At 29.3% G+C, this 13422-nt stretch overlaps 1 protein-coding gene across 3 annotated transcripts in view; it reads right to left on the reverse strand.

Moving 5' to 3' along the window:
• Window positions 1–13422, reverse strand: part of LOC105248348 — a 57884-nt gene that overhangs the window by 12139 nt on the left and 32323 nt on the right. The window contains exon 2 of one of the 3 annotated variants that reach the window (XM_025413036.1): window positions 3795–3804. The exons of 1 other annotated variant lie outside the window; for it this stretch is intronic. The gene's annotated coding sequence lies outside the window, so the exon portion shown is untranslated. Of the gene's footprint in view, window positions 1–3757; window positions 3805–13422 lie in introns of all 3 variants that reach the window. One more of the 3 variants, XM_011253100.2, reaches the window with a different exon arrangement.

Genomic DNA, 13422 nt, shown 5'->3' on the forward strand with positions numbered 1-13422 from the left:
CTTTCTCGTTTTAAAAAGAAGTCACGCGAGACAATTGTATTATAATTATGGTCTCTTTCATAAAAAAATTAGGAAGAAAAAATTAAGAAAAAACTAATCTCGATATTTTCTAATAAATATACATCATGACTCTTTTAAAGAAAACTTAGTTTTGAAATTATTATTTATATAGTTTATTTTTAAGTATTAGCATAATATATTAATACCATTAAATAAAAGTAAATTACAGGAAACAAAATCTAAATACATTAAGTATTCCAAATTTTTTTAAATTATAGCGCATTATATTATACTCTTATAAATATTATTTATATTAAATAACTATTGAAAAAAATTTAATTATAAAAATATTTACTTATAAAAATTTAATTATACAAATATTTAATTGTAGAATAATCTCAAATAATTCTTTCTACAATACTATACAGTGCAAAGTTTTACGATATTTTAAATCGATCTCGACTGGAGATTGTGCAGGCATTTTAAATCTCAACTGAAAGCTTCTTTATTCTATAATTTCAAGTAACTTTCTGTTAAATTGCTTGTTGTCATAATATTTTCGATCTGTCCTATAATTGACCTATAATGCACAAATGATGTTTCAAACGATATTTATAGCTCGCTTACATTCGATTTAAATATCGTGCCAATATAGCATATTATATTTATAAATCTGCATGAGTTAAAGAAATAATTGTAATCTATCATTACATGTATAATCGATCGGTTTTTATTATTATCGGTTGTTATTATTTTTTATTAACTAATGAAAAGCGAGAGCGTAATAAGTGGGAAAATTGATTAAAGGACTGACTCCATTTTGCTTAAGACGAAATATAATCACATATAAACATGTATGAATCTAAGCGTAGGATAAGAAATGCAAACATTTTGCGAAAGCTTTAATATCATTAGAAATCGAGGAAACAACAGTGTGCAGTCATATTATTGTGTGCGATGAAAAAAAAATATTTTTAGTATCACAAAAATTTAAAATTACACAACATGCGCAAATTTTAATACGTTTTCTATGAATTAAATGAATTTTCGTGTAACGCCTTATTAATCGTTTGCCAATATATAAATCCAATTTATCGAATGTCATTATGAACAGATATTTCCGCGACAATCAGATAAATTCATTGTAGCGTGCTATAGATAATAGAAATATTAATGGGTTTCCTACGATATAGGATTTTGTCTTCTACTTGTAGTTTATCGTCATTAGTCAAGATTGTATTAAACGTCCGCCCCCTCATTTCCGCTGTTGTTGTCAATATGATCGACATAGTCAATTATCCGACCAAACGAATCGCGAAGGATGGCGTGAATAAATCGCGGCAGGAAAAATTTGCATCACACAGTAAACCTTATGAATACTGAGTAATGAAAATAGTACGACGTAATAGCGAAGAATCTGTATAGTAACTAATAAAAAATGTAAGCTTCAAGCTTTTTTAATTTACGTACATCTTGCAAAGAAAAGAGCCAGCCTCTCTAAAATTATCTTGCTTATGCTTTTGCTTATGTTCGTGAGAAAGAGTCACCGAATATTATAAAATTTTTTAGATTTTGCTATAAATTTATTTTTTTTCAATATCGATCGATGAATATAAAAAAGTATTTAGGAAACACTAAAGTATACCGATTAAACATTCCTTTCTTTAAGATATAGAAATTCTTAATTTTTTAATATTTTTCTTTTATTTAAATTTCGAGAATTCTATTGAAAAAGTAAAATATATAATGTATATTATGCGAACGAATCATGAAATGATATATATTCTTGTGATATATATTCTTGATTGATATATATTCTTGATATATTCTTGTGGTTGAAAACTTAGCGAGCAAATAGTAAAAGAGGTGTTCTTTTCTCATTCTACACCACTTAATGATATAATTATAAGGCAAAGGTTACCTTACTATTAACTTTATCATAAAGAATGGGTCTAGACTAATAGCTATAATCTTTCCTTATATCATCTTAATCGAATAATAAAATTTAAACATTATGTACAATAAAAAAATTCTTGTAAGATACTATCAAAATCTGTAAATCAAAACATTCTTAATAAATTTTATATTATATATTACCTATATATATATATATATATATATATATATATATATAATTTTCCATATATATATTATTTTTTAAATTGCTAAAATTTAAGAAAATCTAATTTCTTTCGTTTCTGATTTTAGATGTTTGAATGATATTGCTTCAATGTTGGAAATTGAGATGTGTTTTCGTTTAAGGGAAAAGTTGTTTCGCAGCAGGTAGCGGCAATAGAGCGAATTTCAGGAAAGCTTAACCCCTTTTGCGCACTCCCTTTCTCATCGGTGATTAATTGGAAACACGTGGAAACAATGCGAGAACGTTTTCCGGTTGAGCGTTTCGCGCATCGAAGCTAAAGTCAATCATCAGAACGGAAAACAAATTGCGTTACAGCGGCAACGAGCGATGTGAGATACGTCAGTTTTCGGCAGGTCTATCATCCCCAGATTTCAAGGTAACTGGTTCGATTTCCAATAGGGGCTGCCAGGTCGCCGTTGCGAGAGCTGATTGGATAATCAACTTAGGAATTGCAGGTCTAATTACAGAAGGGTGGAGAAATGGTGACACAAGGGGTTCGCTTCTTTCACTCGTGCCCCTATGATCCGTGATTTAATTGCGGTTTACGGGAGAAACGGAAAATATCTCGACCTGATTGCCCCTGAACTTTGCGATCGATTAGACTATCAGATTAGACTATTAGAGAAATGTAGGATTAACTAGATAGTAAGATGAATCGTGTTCGGAAAGAACTTTCATCACGCTTTATAAAATGAAATGAATAATCGAATAAAAGTTCGAATATTTCTGTCTTATTTTCTTTAAAATATGCGAGCCACTTTCAGATACACGACACATATTTATAACAATCAGTTTCTCTTATTTGTCATGCAGAGTATTTTCCTGATTGTATATTTATTTGTGCGCTTTAGATTTTTATATGAAATACAAAGAGAACAAAATTAATTTTTTGACATTTTTGTATAATTCCAGAAACAGATATATGTTATTTTCCGTGTGAATTAAAATTCATAGACTTGTAGTGATTAAAAAAAAAGACGCATGCGAGAGATCGTTTAATCGCTTTCTTCTTGATAAACTGTGTGATTATCCGATAAAGTATGTAGATTTTTTTAAATATATACATGAGTTTTTAATGTTAATATCAGTTTTTACGCAAAAACAGGATTATGCAATATTTATTCCGAGCGTGTCATTCATTATATTTATTCCGATCATTGATGGCATGAATATTCAGATTTAAGTTCTAATGAGCCATGCATTGCTAATCATCTTGTCCTTGGGATGTAAATACCTCCGGGACAAATCTTCAACGCCAACGCGAGAACATACATCCTCATTAATTATCTTTAAGAGCAATTACGTAACGTAAATGTATTGCATAAATATATGACGGACGATTATAATTTTGGTTGCCTTGAGACCTGATCAAATCTTTTTAAATTCACATACATTTATATGATTTACTTATAAATTTCAATTTTTTTATTCCTTTACTGAAAAGTGCAAAATATCGAATACAAAGTATGTTCTTAGAATATCGTGTATCTTCTATCGACGTCGTTATCTAAAGTTGAATGAATAATGATTATTTTATATATGGAATGTAAACATGCCAAAAGATTATGCGAAAGAGAACATAAAAGTTCTTCTTAGAACGTATATATTTGAACATACATATGTATTTGACGAAATTCCGTAGGCTGCTACTCACAACGGGAACTCTGAAAACATGAAAAAATAAATATCATTTGGCCATGATATTGTGAAAATAACAACCTTGATATGAGTGAGGAATGCGAGAATATTTTGTGTGGGACTATCGAAGGTTACGCTAATTGATACAAGTTACGATGAAATGAAAAACATTGAATTGAGAGCGAAAATTGCGTTGGCGTGAAATCTATTATATTAGCACGAATCATCGCGTCAATAATTAAAACTTTTAGATATTAATATGTATGAATAATTCGTACATTTTACAAAATATCGTTTCGTTTATCGCGCAAAATTGTCATGACAATAAATGTATTCGATAATATTTCTGTCACGTAGCAACACGAGACAGAGATATGAACCTTTGTTACACTCGCTTTTCCCTTTGTTTGTATAAATGGACCTGGGAGGGTTAACATTTGTTTGAAAAAAATGGTATTTTCTTTGAAAATCGACAGCAAACATTCATACGACTAAATTGTAAAAAATATCAATACCCGGAAATTTTGAAATTTGTTTGACGTTATGCTTTTACAAATTATCTTAACGAAAAATCTATAGAAGATATATTTAATTACGTTACATAATTATATTATACAGAAAATATATATACTTTGAAAAAAAGAAGAGATATTTGAATGCAATTTCAACATGTTTAAGTATAAAAATAGATTTATCAATCACGACTTGCGTATTAAATTGAGCTTAAATGAATGTAAATGCACTTGACCTGTTTTGCCATTGATCCTTAATATTGTTGCGATAGAATCGTTTGCTTCGACATTCTTGATATATCTATATTTCTTGTTGCCTTTGCAAGTGATCTGATGTGTATTTCTGAACTCTATGACGTAATTTCTAGGAGTCGTCAGTATTGACCGAATGTCAACTTCCGGAGTTAATATCCGGTTGAGAAACGAACGAGATCTAATATTACGTGCTGGAATGCAAGGTTTCTTACGATGGAAACAAGAAATACCACGGATAGTGCGAAACTTGAATAATCAATATCGGTGGCAATGAAAAACTTCGAGCGTGATGTTCTTGCTTAGCATAAAAAAGTGTAATAAAGAAAAATGTTTTCGACAAAAGAGGATTCAAGTTTTCGAAAGATTACTGGGGAAATTTATTACTTGTCAAAGATGACATGTGAAGAAAAATTTATCTAATATTTTATCTCTGAATAAGAAGTTAGAATTTATTAATAAAATTAAATACATTATTGTTTTTACAAGCAGCTAATCAATGATAAATGATATTGCTTTGCAATCGGGGTTCACACATTAATTTATATTCACATATATTTTATTCTAGGTACGTACTATTCATTCAATAAAATAATGTATCAGTGAAGCTATTTAATGTATTTACGATTCAATAGCAATCATTATGTCATATTAATAAATCATAAATATGAATCAATAATTCTCTAACATCTCAATAATTTATGACCGAGAATAAAAAATAAATCAAGGAAATGTCAAGTATACAACATTTTTTTTTCTTCTAATATGTTTTTACACAGTATATGTCAATTATATATTCACTTTATCATTATTGGTTTTTACTCATTCATAAAAAAATTGTGCAAATCTAAATAGCATTTGCGAGAATTAATATTTAATACTAATTACTATTTAATACTAGTCAAAAAATAGACGGACCTTTTTGAGTATACGAATAAGTAGCTAGGCAATATTGAGTCTTCTATAATTTATCTATAGAGAAACATATACGTATAAACGGAGAAACATATACATATATGTATAAATTTATGTATGTCCATGAATTTATCACAACTTTAATGTATATTTGTGTGTTTCGAGTGGTGCTTTGTTGTGTAGCTTTCTTTTATTGCGACTTTATGTCAATTTAAAATGCTGTCAATTCCAAAAAAGAAATGCGAGCAGAAAGATACGTTTTTTTCATTCAAAGACAGGGTGAAATCTTCAGGGATTATTCGCAGAATGCAACAGAATCGTGAGAGTTATAAATTACAGGAAAATCTATAAGTGAATAAATTGTTTTAAAAATGGTCAGATTTTTATCTGATTTTTTGCTTTTTGTCACAGACAAAAATCCAAATTTTAAAACGATCCAATTTTAGAATTATCTACTCATAGACTGAGATTTAGACAATTCCCACCGTCTTACTACTGCATTCTGCGAAATCTTTGTAGGTTTCACCCAGTCTCTGAGAGAAGAAAATATCTCTGCTCGCATTTCTTCTTTGAAATTAGACAATAGAGCATTCGTTTTAAATTGGCATAAAGTCACAATAAAAGAGAGCTACACTTTGAACATATGATCAAGATCAAGGTCGTTGGTAAGAGATTGCTTCTAGGTATTTACCCTACACACAAATATTTAAATTTATGATAAATCGTAAAGGAGTCAATGTTGCTAGCCATCTTCGAGAAAACAAAAAGTCCCTTTTTGGATTTACGTTAGTATAAACTGAATATATACGAGAAAGTATCAGCAAGAAAAATAAAATTATCTTTTTTACATTTTTACGTTTCAGAGAATGTAAGCTACTGCATAAAAGCATTGTTTGATGTTGTTCATTCCAGAATTCTCAGGTGATGCTCGAGTGATAAATATTCATTTGTAAACTGAGTCACAAATGCAAATGTTAATGGGTGGCAAAACGCATGTAATTATATAATGTTAATGAAAAATAATTGAATTCTTGTTGTTGTAATCTACCCAGCTCGAAAGGTATTTGCAATTAAATATTTTCGTGCGTATTGTAAATATTTCATTCATACGTAAATGTGACGGTATGTAGAAAATATAACAATTATTAGTTTTTCCACTGATAACGAATCTTTATTCATTATGTTAATTCAATTGTTTTTCTTTATTCATTACGATATATAAATAATATAAATAATTAAATCGAAATAAATTACTATATAATATCGAGTCATATCAGCTAAATTAGAAAACAAAAATAAGAAAAAATCTTTTCATTTCATTCGAAAAAGAATAGATTAAATTAATCTTGTTTTTCTTGTGTTTCTATAGTTGATCTAAACTTTTGAAACAGATTTTTTTCTTCTAAAATGTGCATTTGTTTCGCATTGTGATCGCGAAAGATGCTTAAATTTGCATATTTTTTTGTTGCCTGTTATATTTGTACGTCGAGCGCTTTGTGTAAGCTCTTGCTTGTAAAATACAGCAATGCGAAATTCCTCGAGAGCGTGCTTTATCGTGACGAACACGCTGTTCGCCAAGAGATTTAAACTTACGTTTACGTTCTCTATATGGAGCAAAACGATCGCTTAAAATAACTGTTTGTCTATTAGTCAACTTCCGCAACTGCATTATGTTTAAATAAGAAGCATCGCTCAAGAAAGATAACGAGAATTTAAAGTTAAAGTTGTTTCACAATTTAGATGCTTTATTCGTATTTTGAAATCATTAATCGTGTGTCTACGATGAATATTTTACTTTGTTTCAACTTTTTCGTTGTTTGAGCCTGAAGGGATACGAACTATAGTCGTACGGACTGCGCGGACAAGCTTGCAGGGAAAATATTTGTTCATTCTCGTGAAAAAGGACACAAAAGAATGGAGATCTTTTTACACGGGAACTGTCTTTTACACATGGAATTTCATTTTATTGTCAAATTGAAGAATGGTAAACAAATAAGTATTTTTATAATTTTAAACATGCGTCATAAAGAGCGCTAACTTAAAATGTACTTTATTAAAGAAAACTATTTCAGGTTAATTAAACGAGTTTGTGTCATATAAAACGTGAGTTTATGGCCATTCTTTCCGTGGAAAATGTATAATTCAAAATATAAATATAATCAAGTTTCTAGTTTAAAAAGTAAAGTTTAATTAATTTTAAGAAAGAAGACTAAAGACGGGATAAAATTCTAATTTTGAATTAAACATCCAAAGTAGATATATATGTTTCAAGTTAGTACTAAGCGTGCTTACGACATTCAATTTTAACGAAAACCGAACTTTTAATAAAATATCAAACATTGTTTTCTTTATGTCGAAGAACCATGCATACGATACGCAAAATTTAAATTCCCTTGTAATTACTATAACTTCGATTGCTCTTTCTCTTTTTCTCTTCAGACGCGCTTCGGTAAATCTCCGCGGCGAGTTATGAACAAAGTTGCATTTGCATATTTCTACGGTTAAAAGAACTTGGATAGACTTCAATCAAGTTATACATACTAAAACTGGCTACAACGACGAAGTAATAGTATGACTTATATTAATTAAACTTCGTGGATATTTCTTGTGAAATTACATCATATTAACAATAGAATAATACAGGGAATACTATTAAAATGCGTTTCTGGCAAAGTTAATTCCTTTTTTACATTTAAAATGCATTTATTTCTCACAATACAATTGAATGGAGATGAAAAGAAGAATTTTCACACATCATTTTATGCAATTGTCTATGGGAGATAGTAAAGTGATTTAAATTTGTCAGATGATTTAAATTTTCAAAAGGAATATAAAAAAGCTCCGCAGCGTAGAGTGAAATTGACATATAATGCAATGCCATCAACTGTGTCTGCTAATTACTAATTAGCGAATGGTAAAGAACTTTAACAATCGCAACTTCAACTTTACAACTAGAAATGTTTGAAAAACAATAAAAACATAAATTTTGTAAAACTGAAAATATTTTGTTCTACAAATTTAACAGCAGCATATGCTATTGCAAATTTATAATATTTGTAAAATATAGTTGTAACATTTGTAAAGTTAATTTTATTTCTAAATAGCAGTTTTTTTATGTAGCTTTCGATCTTAGAGATACATATATATTATAGAAGAATGTGTTACGTTATTTATGATAGTGATAATTTTTCATAATAAAATATTTTCTAACTGGAAACGTCGATGTAAGGAGGATTAAAAAAATCGAATAATTGATTTGCATCTCTATTGCAATCTTGCACAGCCATCCTTCTTTGACACATTCATCACCTTGAGGAATGCCAAGCATTCAAGGCTTGATTCGAAATTACAATCTAAAATAAGTCTTGGCTTTATAGAGCCTTTCGTCACGTTTCATACACAATTTGAGAGGAATTAAAAATAATTACCACATGTATTTCTATAATTTATTTTTCTAATAAATATCTAATGCAATTTATTTATATTACATTTTAAAAGGTTTATAAGAAAAATGAGATTTTACACGTTTGAGAATTTATTGTATGTATTACAAAGTATGTGCTTATAAATCATCGATTAATTATGTGAGCGTGTAAGATGGAAAATCAGAGTTAGTTTCGCACATTAATTAATCTACCATCGATGCATCGATCCTTCTGGAATTTCACGTAGCATTCCTGGTTCCTCTGACCTGATCGTGTCTATCGATGTTGCGAATTTGCTATGTCTGACTACTACTATGCGGTGCGAGAATAGCGGCTTCTATTCGAGGGAGATTAATTCAACGGTACAGCATATTTCCCAAGCGAATCCGGTCGAGTATCGCTTATAAATCGTGCGGGTGAGTTCACGTACTAATTTTCATTCGATACGTTAGCCAATCTCGGTTCGGGGTTTCGCATTTCTTCCATAAATAAATCGGCGAATCTTTTCAAGCTTATATCTTTTCAGTCTTTTCACTCTTTGCAATGCTTTTCAATTTTTTAAAACAGATTAATAAAAACTGATATTTGAAACTAATTAAAAACGGATTTATCTTATAGAAAAGCTATCTAATTGTATATAGTTTTTAAAATGGATAAACTTAAAATATTATGTGTGTAATATATTGTTATAAATGTTGTCAAAATAAAGCACGAGATAAATTTAATTTAATCGTTTATTACAACAATTCGCGAAATTAAAAAATTGATCAAGACAATAATAATATGTATCGCGTAGATATATGTTTGTTTTTTCTGAAAGCTAAACGTAAATGCGAAAATTTAACAAGAAGAGCTTGAATAATGTATCATGTTTAAATTACCATCAGAGACATCCGATGTTCTTTCCGATAAAACGTCCCGATAAAACGTAGTGGAGCAGAAATTTAATTTGAGATAAGATAAATAAAAGTCTAATAAGAATGCAAGGTAAATAGCATGAAAAAGGAGAATGGTTATTAGATGAATTTATTTATTAAGACGTTGGCCGCACTTTAGACCATCTTGCAATGAACTGAAGTCAAAAAGTGAGACCGAAACGTTTTACTTAATAAATTAATTTAATAACCGTTACATTTTTTATTTTTTACATAACGCTTAATTCTTATTAAGCGCTTAATTCTTATTAGCTCGTTTTTAGTTTGTAATATTCAGAGCTTTACTAATCTCGTTTCTTAATTTGAAACAGTACACCAGTGTAAGATATTTTTATCACTACATCATTTTTCTTTATCATGTAAATTAATTACTTTATCAAGTAAATCATTTTATTTTATCATGTAAATTAGATATTGAATTATTTTGATCAATTATCGTCAAATATATTTTAAAGCATTGCGTACGATGAATATTACACAACGCGAGATCATTATTCATATATTATTTACAATAATGACTCGGATAATTGTACATTTATCACATTATCAGGGCTTAAAACATCGGCGTAATTCAATGTAACGTATGTATAAATTCATTATAGATGTCATTGAAATGAGACTTATCAGCGCGGCTCTTATAGATTTTTTCATCGGCACTGTTTGCCCGATGCAGACACATGTTGAACATGCGAATGGGGCAAGTTGCGCAAAATGAGGATCGCATTCGATGTTATACATTTGCGTCACCACCATCACGGCGCCATGAAACACCCACGAGCAGCACCGCATTTCTCCTTCATCCCTATCGGGACGTTTCGTGCATAATGACGACACAACGCGTATCACAAATAATCGGTCGGTCGAAAATTAACGGCGCAATCAGGAGATTTGGGCGCTAAATATAGAACATACGCAATTACGGACAGCCTCGTAATCCAATATCAGGTCGACAGCATCTTCGAAAAACGTATTTGCATATGTTGTGACTTGTTAGCCGCGCGTCAGAGGCAGAGCGAGTGATTACTGCCTGACTGATGAATTGTATATTTATTCGACGTATATTTGATGCGCACTTTCAAATATTATTTTAATTGCGGTAGCTGCTGTTTTTTGCATTTTTATATGAAAAGAATTTTCTCCTCGTCTATATTTAAAAAAAAAAATTTGGCATTCGTATATATGTACATATACTGTCATTCTCATCTTTTCTTTATTATCAATATAGTTTTCTTCAAATCATTACTTTTAATAATCAAAAATAAAATTTACATAAACAAGACGTGGTGATTTAATAAATTAAATACACCTTAAATCATCACGTCTTGATTGTTTGTCTACATAAATTTTATTTTGAATTATGTAGAAAATATTTTTCGGAAACGAATATTGAACTTTCAATTCAATAAGTTTGTAATTTTTTTAAATTTTATTGAAAAAATTTACATTCATAAATGGGAAATATTTTTAAAATATTGTAAAACATGCATATATATATGTGCATATAGATGAATATAAACGCAATACAACGCAAGTATTATATGCTATACGCACACGAGCATTATTGATAGTGTTGAAAATGTTTTGATATACGTTGTACGATATGAAGTCATTAATAATTAAGCATGCTGTTAATAAATTATTAGACATTATTATTCATTGTTATAAGTCCATTATTAAAGTTTGCAAACACGCGTGCACTAAGCTAAAAGCTAATGCACTTCTAAATATGTTGCTGAGCCGATGCATACCATACGATGCGCAACGAGAATTAAATAAACTGTTTAGATAAGACAGCGGTATTTGGAGCAAATTGTTTTACTAACGAACGTGATCAAGAAATTTGCTCTCGAGTTAATTAAATTGCAAGATAGACTTAACGCGAAGGAAGGAATGACAGCGAACTTATTCACTCATTAAAATACTAAATTATAAGTAAATAAATTTCCGTTTAATGAGATTTCGCAGCTTTTACTGTTCCATGATATATGATATACGCAATGTTCTAGATCGATGAGGATCGCTCCCTCGTATTGACGATAGTTTAAGGGGGAAATTACTCAAGGACTTTTGCGAGAACGTTGAACTTTACACGACCACGCAGGATATCGATCCGTTTCAAAGTACGCCTCTTGAATTTGTCGAGACACGTAAATTGTTCGTTTTACAACCTATTCTTTGTTTGCAGAACGCAGCGAAACTAATTGAGAACGAGACTCATGTTGTGCACGTGACAAGTTTGTATTTTTGCAATCTATTGTTTCAATTGGATGCTCGATCCAATTTATGGTTTCGATGCGTAGGCAGATACCGTACAACAAACAACGACTTAACGGCGTTTTCGCGACAGGATTTGTGGTTTTGTGGAGAAATTGCGATATAAAAAAAACTTGCTCTTTTTAAATGTACGTGTTGCATTTAATTCCGAGAATAAGAAGAGATGAAAGAGAGGAATCAAAATTTCATGAATAAAATTAGATTCCCTCCTGGATGTTTTATAGGCTAAAAATATTTTTTAAATTATTTTTAATAAATGAAATAAATACATTTAATTTAATAAACAAATGAACAAAATAAATATTTAATTTATTAATATAATATAATTTATAAATATAAAATTGCATATCATATACATATATATCGTTGTTAATATATTAAATATGTGTATTACTATCTTAGATTATTCAAAAATAGCAGAAATAAATCACTTAATAATTAATTGATAATTGATTAATGCATCAAATTATCAACTGGTTCTGCATTTTCTGACGAAATGTCTCTCGATTTATTTATTGTTAGCAGAGAATAATGTACTTCATTAACCATGCCAAAATTTGTTCATATCCGTGTTGGCAATATACCATCGTGGTACGCGCGCGTATAAATAAACATAATAAACCACGAATATTCCAGATTTGATAAATTGGTCTATTTTCATGTGAGAAGACTCAAACACATACTTCTATGTGAAAACTGAAAACTGGCTTGTGAAGTTCTCTTTACAAGAGAGAAACAGGTATTTTTATAACTTTGACGCTGTAATGCTTGTACGTAATATTTGTTTAAGATATTTTAAACGATGGTAAACGAAAAGTTATTGCGATTCCAGTTCTATTTTTCGATTGACAAAAATAAAACAAAATAAAAAGATAAAATAAGACAATATAAGAAGAAAATAATAAAAGCACAAAATTATTAAATTATTTCTATTTAATCTATATATAAAATTAATAGATTTAATAATTTAATTTAATAGAGAAATAATTTGATACGGAAATTTTTCTTATTTTCTATCATATATAATTAAAAATGTTCATATTTCGAAAACTAAAACCTAACCGTATTCCAGAACCATTTGCTTAATTTTTTTACTGCAAAAGAGTAGCTAAAAATAATTGTTAATTCATCATCAAAATTATCGAAGGAAATATCAATGGCTAAATTAAAACTCAATGGATCTTTTATCTCTCTTTCCAGAATCTTAATTTTCGCGATTTTATTACCAAGATATTTTTAAAAATATCACGAGATTGAAATAATTGATTTGAAAATAATAAAAAAAATTATTATAATGTCAAAGTTGAAGTGTCGGCTATCTGACGTACAGT

This window comes from Camponotus floridanus, unplaced genomic scaffold (genome assembly GCF_003227725.1).
Source record: "Camponotus floridanus strain SB8 unplaced genomic scaffold, Cflo_v7.5 scaffold6, whole genome shotgun sequence".
In the NCBI taxonomy this organism is placed as follows: domain Eukaryota; kingdom Metazoa; phylum Arthropoda; class Insecta; order Hymenoptera; family Formicidae; genus Camponotus; species Camponotus floridanus.